The sequence below is a fragment of the Artibeus jamaicensis genome, unplaced genomic scaffold (genome assembly GCF_021234435.1).
Source record: "Artibeus jamaicensis isolate MK-2021 breed Jamaican fruit bat unplaced genomic scaffold, CSHL_Jam_final scaffold_461, whole genome shotgun sequence".
Classification (NCBI taxonomy): Eukaryota; Metazoa; Chordata; class Mammalia; order Chiroptera; family Phyllostomidae; genus Artibeus; species Artibeus jamaicensis.
Window position 1 is genome coordinate 6783410 of NW_026522045.1, and position 13209 is coordinate 6796618.

Here is a 13209-nt window from a genome sequence, read left to right on the forward strand (position 1 = left end):
TCAGCTGATAGTATGATAGGCACCCCTTTGTAGGTAATTTTCTGTGTTCCTCTTGCTACTTTCAAGATTCTCTCTTTATCTTTAACCTTGGGTAACTTAATTATGATGTGCCTTGGTGTGTTCCTCCTTGGGTCCAATTTCTTTGGGATTCTTTGAGCTTCCTGGACTCCTGGAAATCTATTTCCTTTGCCAGATTGGGGAAGTTTCCTTCATTATTTGTTCTAATAAGGTTTCATTTTCTTGATCTTGTACTTTTTCTGGCATCCCCATGATTCAGATGTTAGAGTACTTAAAGTTGACCCATTGGTTCCTAATCCTGTCCACATTTTTTTTGTATTCTTGTGTTTTCATTCTGTTCCAGTTGGATGTTTATTTCTTCCTTTTATCCCAAATTCTTGATTTGAGTCCTGTTTTCCTTAATCTCGCTATTGGTTCCCTGTATATTTTGCTTATATCACTTTGGGTAGTCTTCATTTGTTCCTTCATTTTGCAATTGAGCTCAGTCAGTTCTGTGAGCATCCTGATTACCAGTGTTTTGAACTCTGCATTAGATAGGTTGTCTATATCCTTGTCCCTTAGCTCTTTTTCTGGAGTTTTGATCTGTTCTTTCACTTGGGCCATTTTTCTTTGTCTCAGTGCACTTGTTATGTTGTGAGGGGGCAGAGCCTAAGATATTCACTGAAGTGGGGCAACTCTTTTTGCTGCATCGTGGCACTGTCTGTAGGGGATGGTTCAGAAGGGGAACAATGCTGCTAGCTTGCTCTGCTCTAGCCCCACTTTCCAACAAACTCTCCTGTGAGAATGGAAGTTTTTCTGACTGTCGCCACCTCTACAATATTTTACAGCTAGTGTTGAGTCTTTAGTTTACTGCTCAGCCAGCCACACCACATCCATGCAGTCTGCCACCTTGTTGTCATGTGTCCTCTCTGGTAGGCTGCCTGTCTCCCATCTTCACCCCTCTTACCAGTCTGGGAGAATGTTTGTTTAACTTTTTGGTTGTCAGAGTTCCATGCAGTTTGATTTTTCTGGCACTTCTGGTTGTTTATTGTTTTCAAATTGGTTGTTTTCCTTCTTTTGGTTGTGCAAGTAAACAAAACGTTTCTACCTACACTTCCATCTTGGCTGAAACTCCCTACTTTGTTCTTCTTTCTTAAAATTGCTGTAGTTGTTCAGGGTCATTTATGGTTCCATATAAATTGTTGAAATGTTTGTTCTATATCTGTGAAATATGTCATTGGTATTTTAATAGAAATTGTATTGAACCTATAGATTGCTTTGGGTAGTATTGACATTTTGATTATGTTAATTCTTCCAATACATGAACATGGTATATACTTCCATTTATTTTGAATCTTCCTTAATTTCTTTCTTTAGTGTTGTGTAGTTTTCTGCATACAGTTCTTTTACCTCCTTGGTTACATTTATTCCTAGGTACTTTATTTTTCTTGTTGCTATAGCAAATGGGATTTTCCCCCTAATTTCTGTTTCTGACATTTCATTGCTCATGTACAAAAGTGCCCTTGATTTCTGAAGATTAACTTTGTATCTTGCTGTTTTGTGAAATTCATTTATTCAGTTGAGTAGTTTTTTTTTTTGTGGAGTCTATAGGATTTTCTATGTACACTATCATGTCACCTGCAAACAATGGCATTTTTACTTCCTCTTTTCCAATTTGAATGCCTTTTATTTGTTTTCCTTGTCTGATCACTGTGACTAGGACTTCCAATAGTATGTGGAATAGAAGTGGTGAAAGTGGACATCTTTGTCTGGTTCCTGATCTTAGTGGGAAAGCTTTTAGTTTTTGCCCATTGAGTATAATGTTGGCTGTAGGTTTCTTGTATATGGACTTTATTATTTTGAGGAATGCTTCCTCTATTCCCACTTTGCTAACTGTTTTTATCATAAATGAATGGTATACCTTATTAAGTGCTTTTTCAGCATCTATTGATATGATCATGTCATTCTTGTCTTTGCTTCTGTTTAATTGATGTATTGTGTTTATTGACTTCTGAATATTGTACCATCCTTGCATCCCTGGGATAAATCCCACTAAATCATTGTGTATGATCTTTTTAATGTTTTGCTGGGTGTGATTTTCCAATGTTTTGCTGAGGATTTTAGCATCTATGTTCATCAGAGATATTGGCCTGTAGTTTTTTTCTTTGTTGTATCTTTATCTGGTTTTCTGATTAGTATGATGCTTGCCTCATAAGAAGAATTTGGGAGTCTTCTCTCTTCTTGAATTTCTTGGAATAGTTTGAAAAGAATTTCAGTTAGCTCTTTGCTAAATATTTGGTAAAGTTTTCTTGTGAAACCATCCAGTCCACAGCTTTTGTGTGCCAGGCATTTTTTATTACTGCTTCAACTTCACCAGCTGTTATTGGTCTGTTCAGGCTGTCTGCGTCTCCTTGATTCAGTTTTGGAAGATTCTATTTTTGTAGAGTTTTGTCCACTTCACACAAGTTTTCAAGTTTCATGCCATATAGTTTTTTCATAGTAATTTCTTAGCATCCTTTGTACAGAAATACAGATTTTAAGCTAAACACACACAAAAGAGAATGGCACATAGTTGGTTTTGACATAATATGGACCCTTGACTAATTTATACAGATGTATAATTAAAAACCCGGCATTTATTAGCTCCCCCAATATGGAAACCAAGGAATAATATTTCCTTTGTTTGACTAACTGATCTCTCTTTTAGACAAACAAGACAATCTCCTCATGAGGGTTTCTTTTGCTTTTTGTCCTGAAGTATTTCTCTTGTTCATATCCAAATCTCCACAAAGGGGACACTGACATTTTATTTCTATTTTATTTCATTTTACTGTGTACATTTAAATTGATTTTAGAGAGACAGAGGTAGGGAAAGAGAGATAAATATTTATTTGTTGTCCTACTTATTGATGCATTCATTGGTTGCTTCTTGGATGTGCCTTGACCAGGGATCAAACCCATAATTTTGGCTTATTGGGATGATGCTCTAACCAACTGATCTATCTGGCCAGGGCACTGTGTATATATTTTTTTAATATTTTATTTATTTATCTTTAGAGGGGAAGGGAAGGAGAGAGAGAGAGAAGCATCAATGTATGGTTGCCTTTCGTGCATCCCCTGCTGGGAACTGGCCTGCAGGGAACTGGTGTGCAACCCAGGCATGTGCCCTGACTGGGAATCGAACCGCGATTGTCTGGTTCGCAGGCCTGTGCTCAATCCACTGAGCTACACCAGCCAGGGCTATGTGTATATTTTTTAATGTAAATGTGAACACATGGCATATAAAAATGCCTCTCTTATGTACCCAACTGGGGACCTGGCTAGCCAACCCAGGCATGTTCCCCAACCAGGAGTAGAACTGGTGACCCTTTGGTTTGCAGGTTGGCATTCAATCCACTGAGCCACCCCAGCCAAGGCTAGAAGTATCAATATTTTAAAAATTAACTTTTTTTAAATTTTAAAGGGAAAGCACACACATTACAGAAAACTTGAAAAAAAAAGATATAAAGGAAGTTAAATCTCCTAGAGTTCTGTTAGCTAAAATAAGTAGAGTTCATATTTTCATACATTTCCTTAGTCTTTTTCTATTAACTTCCTCTTTTACATAGTTGAGCTTATAATGTACAAGGTTTCTAAGTATGATTAACAAAGATCTACGTGGTTGATGACAAGGATGCACTGCAATTTAAAATTTTAAATCCCTGCCGAACTGTTCTATTTAGAGGGACTGTTTCTGTATTTAGAGGGATAGTCATACAAGTTAGCATAATGAGAAGAAAACATGAAGGAAGCAGATGTTTAGCCTGAAAGAGGTAGATTTTTAGACTTAGAAAACCCCCCAAGTACTCAATGGTTTTTTAAGATGGTGGTGGTGTACTTTGGGTCTCCAGAGTTTGGCCACAAGCCAGATGCCACAAATTAGGGGCCAACCAAATGATTCTAACTAATTCTGGGTAGATTAAACTAAAGAAAGTAAGGCTCAGGGATAAAAACAAGTTTGAGAAGTCTTTGTAAGGTTTTGAAATGATAACTTGGAAAAAAAGTTTGTCTGAAGGATACTGGTTTGAGGAGACTGAACTCAGTCCCTGGGGGCCAACTCAAGAACAAGTTTTTTTAATCTATGCCATCCTGTTTCTGTAGATTTTTCCTTTTATAAACAACATTAAAGACATTAGACAAGCAGACTATAGGAGCATGTGTTAGAAAGACTAGAAAACAATTTCAAACCAGAGGACTGCGGTTCGATTCCCAGTCAGGGCACATGCCTGGGTTGCAGGCCAGTTCCCAGAAGGGGGCACATAAGAGGCAACCATACATTCATGTTTCTCGCTCTCTCTCTCCTTCCCCTCCCCTCTAAAGATAAAGATTTTTAAAAATCTTTTTTTATAATAAATTTTATTTAGTTACTTTTCAAGTACATTTTTTTTATCTATTTAAAAAAAGAAAACAATTTCACCAAATAATAATGCAAATCCTACCAGATAACCAAAATTACCTCAAGGGATCTCATTCCTAGAAAAGCAAAATAAATCCTAAGTGGAAGGACTTCGATGAACTATCAGAGCTCACTTCAGTGTAAACTTATCTGCCAGATATGGACAATTTGTCACCTCAAACAGGTAGACAATAGGAGTCTCAATTGTGGTCACTATACTAAGCGGATGATCTGGGTCCAAGGCAGTGGGGGCTTCAGCTGAATCTCAGTGAACCTCCATTTCTGTCAATGCCCTTCAGCTAAAGGGTCACACTTGAGGTTGAGCAAAGTAGGCTTATTGCTTGTTGTTGAAAGGGAGAACACACACTTTGGGGGCTGTGGGGTACTGGGGTTCTCTCTTTATAGCAATTAGCAATAAAACCAACTTGATCAACCCCAGATGTATTTTTGGAAGTCTTCGGATGAAGAGTATTGACAGAACCTGAAACCAGAGAACCTGCATTTTGGATTCTGCCACTTACTAGCTGTGTGACTTGACTAGCTTTGGACAAGTCACTTGAGTTCTCTGATACTCAGTTTGCTTGTCTGTAGATTGGACATAGTAACACTATCCACTTCTTTGGGCTATTGTAAAATCTGGAAGTAAAATTTGTTTAAAAAATGTGTGATAGTGAGATTGTGTCTGAAGTGACTCACTCCTAGACTAAACAACTCAAGAATCAAGTGGCCTGGTGAATCTCAGTGCCTATGATTTTGTTATAGCCAGAGAGCACCGCTCTTCTGGCTATAGAGCTGGCCTGATGGAGAGAGAGACTTAGAGCTGGACAGAGGCCCTCCCCCATCCCTTCACCCACCTCCCCAGGGTCAGGGGTTCCTCAACCTGAGAGTAATTTTCCCAACCCCATCCCTGATATATTTGTTCTGTAGTTGTTTGTAGTACTCAGTTTAGCACTTTCTGATATATTTTCTCTGCAGCAACACCCTTGAGGAATGGGAAGAACACTAGACTCAGACTTAGAATAACTAGATTTGAATACCAGCTTTTCTAGTGCTAGCTGTGGGCTTCATTAGCATCAATTTGCTCATGTATAAAAGGAGTATAACAATCCTACCTCATGTGTTGTGAGAGTAACAGGGATTGTGTTTGTGCAAAAGGAGGGGTGGATAAAGTAATTTTTTAAAAAATGTTTTATTGATTATGTTATTACAGTTGTCCCAATTTCACCCCTTTATTCTCCTTCACCCTGCACACCCCCTCCCACCCACAGTCCCCCACTTTAGTTCATGTGCATGGGTCATACATATAACTTCTTTGACTTCTACATTTCCTATACTATTCTTAAACTCCCCCCATGTATTTTCTACCTACTATTTATGCTACTTATTCTCTGTACATTTTCCCCCTCCCACTCCCCCACTCATAACCCTCCATGTGATCTCCATTTCCATGATTCTGTTCCTGTTGTAGTTGTTTGTTTAGCTGGATTTTTTTCAGGTTCAGTTGTTAATAACTGTGAGTTTGTTGTCATTTTACAGTTCATATTTTTTATCTTTTTCTTAGATAAGTCCCTTTAATATTTCATATAAAAAGGGCTTAATGATGATGACCTCCTTTAAATTGACCTTATCTGGGAAGCACTTCATCTGCCCTTCCATTCAAAATAATAACTTTGCTGGATAGTCATTTGGATGTAGGTACTTGCCTTTCATGAATTTGAATACTTCTTCCCAGCCCCTTCTTGACTGCAAAGTTTCTTTTGAGACATCAGCTGATAGCATTATGAGAACTCCTTTGTAGGTAACTGTCTCCTTTTCTGTTGCTGCTTTTAAAATTGTCCCCTTATTTTTAATCTTGGGTAATATAATTATGATGTGCCTTGGTATGTTCCTCCTTGGGTCCAAATTTTTTGAGATTCTCTGAGCTTCCTGGACTCCTGGAAGTCTATTTCCTTTGTCAGATTGGGGAAGTTTCCTTCATTATTTGTTCAAATAATTTTCAATTTCTTGCTCTTTCTCTTCTCCTTCTGGCACTCCTATGATTCAGATGTTGAAACATTTTTTTTAAATATGTTTTATTGATTATGCCATTACAGTTGTCCCATTCCCCCCCTTTATTCCCCTCCACGCTGCACACCCCTCTTCCACCATTACCCCCTTTTAGTTTATGTCCATGTGTCACAAGTTATTTATTCTATACTTCCCATAGTATTCTTGCCCTCCCCCTGTCTGTTTTCTACCTACCATCTATGCTACTTATTCTATGTACCTTCTCCCCACTTCTCCTCCTCCCACTACCCTTTTGCTAACCCTCCATGTGATCTCTGTTTCTGTGGCTCTACCACTATTTTAGGTGTCTGCTTAGTTTGCTTTTGTTTTAGGTGTGGTTGTTAATAACTGTGAGTTTGCTGTCCTTTCACTGTTCATCTTTTTTATTTTCTTTTTCTTAGATAAGTTCCTTTAACATTTCATATAATAAGGGCTTGGTGATGATGAACTCCTTGAATTTGATCTTATGTGAGAAGCACTTTATCTGCCCTCCCATTTTAAATGAAAGCTTTGCTGGATAGATCAGTCTTGGATGTAGGTCTTTGGTTTTCATGACTTGGAATACTTCTTTCCAGCCCCTTCTTGCCTGTAAGGTCTCTTTTCAGAAATCAGCTGACAGTCTGATGGGAACTTCTTTGTAGGTGACTGTCCCCTTATCTCTTGCTGCTTCTAGGATTCTCTCCTTCATTTTAATCTTGGCTAATATAATTATGATGTGCTTTGCTGTGTTCCTTCTTGGGTCCAACTTCTTTGGGACTCTCTGAGCTTCCTGGATTTCCTGGAAGTCTATTTCTTTGCCAGATTGGGGAAGTTCTCCTTTGTTATTTGTTCAAATAAGTTTTCTACTGGTGGCTGTTCCTCTTCCCCTTCTGGTACCCCTATAATTCAGATGTTGAAACATTTAAAGATGTCCTGGAGGTTCCTAAGCCTTTATTCATTTTTTTAAATTCTTGTTTCTTCGTTTTGTTCTAGTTGAATATTTATTTCTTCCTTCTGGTCCAAACTCTTCATTTGAGTCCTGGTTTCCTTCCCATTACTGTTGGTTTTCTGTACATTTTCCTTTATTTCACTTAGTTAGCCTTCATTTTTTCATCTAATTTGTGACCATATTTAACCAATTCTGAGCATCCTGTTTACCAGTGTTTTGAACTGTGCAGCCGAGAGGTTGGCTATCTCTTTGTTGCTTAGTTGTATTTTTTCTGGAGCTTTGATCTGCTCTTTCATTTGGGCCACTTTTTTTTTGTCGCCATGTGCCTGTTACATGTAAGAGGCAGAGCCTTAGGTATTCAACAGGGTGCGGCAACCCATATAGCTGCGTTGTGACACTGTATGTGGGGGAGGGGTCCAAGAGTGAACAACGCCATTTGTTCCGATCTTTGCCAGTTTGCAGTCACTTCCTCTGCTACCCACAAGCAAATTGGGCTTTTCTGGTGCTGATTCCCAGGTGGGTGGATTTGTATACATTCTAGGACCCTGCAGGTCTCTGCAATGAACTCTCCTTAAGGTTGGGGGCTTCTCCCACTGCTGCCTCAACCCCCACAGGTGTTTTAAATCAGAGGTTTTGAGGCTTTATTTCCCTTCACCGGAACCCTGGGTTGTGCGATCTGTCTTGATCACCAGTTGTTCTTCCTGGTTTATCTGCAGGCAAAGGTAGGATTGCCCACTCCACCAGCCACTGCATTGCTTGCCCTGATCCTCTAGTCTCAGTCTTGCTATGAGTCCTCTCCACCTGGCTGCCTGTTTGCATACCTCCTACAGGTCTGGATGAATGTTTCTTCTTTGATTCCTTAGTTGTCAGACTTCCACACAGTTCAATTTTCTGTCAGTTGTGGTTGTTTTTTTGTTTTTAAATTTGTTCTTGTCCTTCTTTTGGTTTTGCTAGGAGGCAGTGTGTCTACCTATTTCTCCATCTTGGCCAGAAGTCCTGATAAAATAATTTCTTAGTTGACATCAAGATCATCAAGATTTCTCTTTTTAAAATATATTTTATTGATTATTCTATTACAATTGTCCCATTTTTCCCCTTTGTCCTCCTCCACCCAGTACCCTCACTCTCCCTCCAGCAATCCCTTCCCTTAGTTCACAGGTTGTGCATATAAGTTCTTTGGCTTAAACATTTCCTATACTGTTCTTAACACCCCCCTGTCTGTTTTGTACCTACCTCCTTGTGCTTCTTTTTTTTTTTAAGCAGAACAGTGTTTTATTTATTTTAATTTTTTCTGGTTCTTTTATTTTTTAATTAATTAATTTAATTGTTGTTCAAGTACAGTTTTCTGTCTTTTACTCCCATCCCAGCCCACACCCCCCAGTGCTCCCCACCTCCCTCCCCTTTCCACCACCCTCAGTTTTTGTCCATATGTCCTTTATAACTAGTTCCTGTAAACCCTTCCCCCTTTCCCCTGAAATTCCCTCCTCTCTCCCCTCAGGTCATTGTTATTGTGCTTCTTAATCTCTGTACCTTTCCCCTCATTCTCCCCCTTCTGTCTCCCAACTAGTAACCCTGCAAATGATCTCCATATTTATGATTCTGCTCTGATTTTGCTTGTTTGCCTCATTTGTTATTTGATTCAGTTACTGATAGATGTGAGTTTATTGTCATTTTAATGTTCGTCATTTTGATCTTCTTTTTCTTATATAATTTCCTTTAGCATTTCATATAATAATGGCTTGGTGATGATGAACTCCTTTAGTTTTATGTTGTCTGGGAAGCACTTTATCTGTCCTTCCATTCTAAATGATAGCTTTGCTAAATAGAGTGATCTAGGTTGTAGGTCCTTGCTTTTTATCCCTTTGAATTCTCCTTGCCAGTTCCTTCTTGCCTGCAAAGTTTCTTTTAAGAAATCCACTGATGGTCTTATGTGAACTCCTTTGTAAGTAACTCTCTGCTTTTCTCTCACTGCTTTTAAGATTTTCTCTTTATCTTTAACCCTTGGCATTTTAATTATGATGTGTCTTTATGTGATCATCTTTGGGTCTATCTTGTTTGGCACTCTGTGTACTTCCTGAACTTGTCTGTATATTGCCTTCACCAAATTATGGAAGTTTACTTTCATTATTTTATCAAATAAGTTTTTTATTTCTTTCTCTGTCTCTTCTCCTTATGGTTCACTTATGATCAGGTTTTGGTACATTTAAAGATGTTACAGAGGTTCCTGAGCCTATCCTTAGTTTTCTGGATCATTTTTTCTCCCTGCTGTTCTGATTGAATGCGTTTTCCTTTCTTGTGTTCCAAATTGTTGATTTGATGCTCAGCTTCATCTGCTCCACTGCTAGTTCCCTGTAGATTTTTCTTTACTTCACTTAATGCAACCTTCATTTCTGCCTGGGTCTCTTTTTATGCTGTTGAAGTACTCAATGAGTTCCTGATAACCAGTGTTTTGAACTGTGCATCTGATAGGTTGGTTATCTACATTTTGTTTTGTTCTTTTTTTCTGAAGTTTTGTTCTTTCCTTTCATTTGGGCTATGTTTCTTTTCTCCTCAATTTGGCAGCCTTCCTGTGTTTGTTTCTGTGTATTAGGTAGAGCTGCTTTGACTCCTCATTTTAGTACTGTGGACTGTTGTAGAAAAGCACACCTGTTAAGTTGTATGGGGTGGAGCTTTTGGTATTCACCAGGGCAGGACAACCTGTGTTAGTGCTCTATGGCTCTGTGTGGGGTAGGGCTTGGAGAGGGAATAATGCCACTCCATGGTCTCTGGAGTTTTTCTGGGGAGGAAGCTGTCTCCCAGCAATTGACCTAATTCTAGTCACTTCAATTTCTCCCCATATGCCATGTACCCTTCCAGATGTTACCCTGATGCTAAATCCCAGATGGAGTGAGTTTATATGAGTCCTAACTCTGTTGTAGGCCTTTTAAGAGGAGTCTCTTGAGAATCTTGTACATTCTTCCACTACCTCAATCCCCACTGTTTTTTTGCAGCCAGATGTTATGGGGGCTTATCTTCCTGGCAATGGAACCCTGGGCTGGGGTCATGGTATGGGGTTGGGACCCCTCACTCCCTAGGTATCCCTTCCTCCTGAGGTATCCTTCCTGATATTTATACACTACATATGGATGTGGAACCACCCATTCCCATTTCTGGGCCTCTCTTCCTCTCTGTACCTCTCTGTGCCTCTCCATGTCTCTCCCTCCCATACCCATCTGGATGAATGTGGCTTCTTTAAATGCTTGGTTGTCAGACCTACACACAGCTAGATTTTCTGACAATTCTTGTGATATTTGTTTTGTAGTCTATTTTTATTTTTTGCTATAGTTGTGTGCAGAGGCAAAGTGTGTTTACTTATGCCTCCATCTTGATCAAAAGTCCTACTCTGATTATTTTGCTCTCCAGTCTACCAGAAGCCATGGGCATCTCCCCCTCCCAAATACGCATTCAACTCATCACTTGCTCCCATCCATCCTTGTACTTCTCCCTGAATCTTCAGGAGAGGAAGAAGAGCAGCTTCCACCTGCCCATGCTAGCTCAAAGTATGTGACACCTCTGGCCCTCAGCCCTCAGTTCTCTTGGCTAGAAAGATATGGTCAAAGCACCTAGCATGAAGTTGTATATGGAAAGCTCTATCAGCAAGTACACAGAGTATAATATATTGCCTCCTTGGTAGCCAGCCTTCTGTGCCAGGGCTACAAAAGCTGTAAGAAAAAGCTACTTGCCTTCCTAAATGTGTCCTGAGAGGACATTATCTTGTGGACAAGAAGCAAAAACTCACCTCCATAAGCTCAAATGCTAGCAGGTGACCCCTGGTTTTCACTAGGACCTTATCTTTTATATTCCCCTTTATGATATTCCATGTAGACATGGAGAAATGGACTGTTAAATTGGGCACTTGAACCCTTATTTAATTTTCTACGAGAAATTCACTGGAACTCCCTGAGTTTCAGAATTCAGTCTTTATAATGGAGCAAAGAGTGCCCACTTGCCCAGTAGCCTTCAAGAATCAGGTACTATGGGACCACACAGCAGAAAGTGAAGGCAATATCCAAGAGTTTTGGAGTTATCTGTAAGAAAGTTGCACAATCAAAGGAAGTTATGATCAAAGGGGCCCAGATCCTCTGAGGTCCCATCAGAATTGCATGAAGCAAACTGTTTACTAGTTCTGTACAATCCTACATTGTTCCCACAAGCAAAAAGTGCAGGCAGCAGGCTGCTACCAAGAAAGCTGGCAGTGCCCTCCTAAGGAATCACTGGGCACTGCTAGGGACCCAGCTGGACTAAAAAAATTTTTGCCATGAACACCCAGCAGAACCATTGGAAGCAGAATCACAGAAATAGGTAGGGGCAGATAAATTTTAAAAAATCCTTGGGGGCCTGGAAAGAAACCCTATCAGGGCTCTGGGAAAGGATCAGGAGAGGGCTGATTAGTGGGCACTGAGGCAGAGTGTTAGGACAAAGGGGTGACTACAACATATTAGACTCCGGGGAGCTGGAAACCTTAAGGCACTGGGGACAGTGAGCATGATGCAGCCACTGGGTATAAGAACTAGGTGAGGACAGGAAGACATGTTCCATCAAGGAATCAAGGAGTGTGGAGAGAGAAAAAAGAGAGAGGGGCAGAGAAACAGATACACAGAGAGAAACAGAGACGGGGAGAGATTGAAACAGTTTGAGACATGGAAAGTGAGAAATGCATAGAAAGGCAATAGAGATGGAGAAAAGGAGAAGAGAATGTGTGTTAGGTGAACATGGTTGAAAATTTGGTATCTATGGGTTTACTGGGAACACATCTTGAAGATTTTAGCAGTCTTCAGAGCTGCTGCTGAGAATCCAGGGGCAGATTTATGAGAGGGCTCAGCCTGAGCAATCCCCCTTGCATGCAAGCCTATCCTGTCTATCTAATCCCTAAAAACCATCTCTCTAATCCCTAAATCAGAACCCCCAAAGTGTGGACTCAATTCCTTCTGTTATCTGAGTAGCTGAGGGAGCACATTTGGGGATTTCTTGCTCTTGGTCTTCCCTCTCCTACAGGGCCATTCTAACAAAAAACTACTCAGAAGTTAATTGTTGGCACAATCCTACAACTCAGCTTCCTCAACAGGTAGAGGGTATGACTGTAAAGCAGGGCTGGTGAGGTCAGGGGTCCTGGGACCTTCTACCTTCAGTCATATGGCCTTATTTGGTTTGCTCTGGAAAGCTACTTCTGTACCATTCTGCAGTAAGGGCTGCATTTACAAGGATCCTTTCTCCTTGGGGATGGTATGAGAGCAAAGGACCTAGAGTTCTAGGACTCTGAACGAGCCTCAAACACTGAAGAACTCAGGACTCCAGTAGACACACAAGGCCATAAGTGTAAGACACAATCTTGTCTCTGCCTCTGCAGGAAGACTCTAGGTTCTGCTCAGTACATCCTCTCCTCTCTGACCCAAAGGCAAAGTCATAGGAAAAATTCTGGAGGCCCATACCTTCTTTCCCTGTAGTTTTCCAACAGGTACTCCTCCAGTTATATGCCAACACCTTCCTTGTAGGCCATCCATAGGAGGATGTGGGCCTCGCGTTCAAGAGATCTATGCATTTTTGAGGCTCCTTAAAGGATAAAGAACAATAACAAAGAGCCTATATTGACACTGGTTAAGATTCATCTTTTTAAACCTATGCACCTCAATGTTCATAGCAACACAATTTACAATAGCCAAGTGCTGGAAGCAACTTAATTTCCCATCAGTAAATGAGCAAATCAAAAACCTACGGTACATTTACAAAAAAAAAAATCAACCTTTTAAGAAAACCTTCCCAGGTT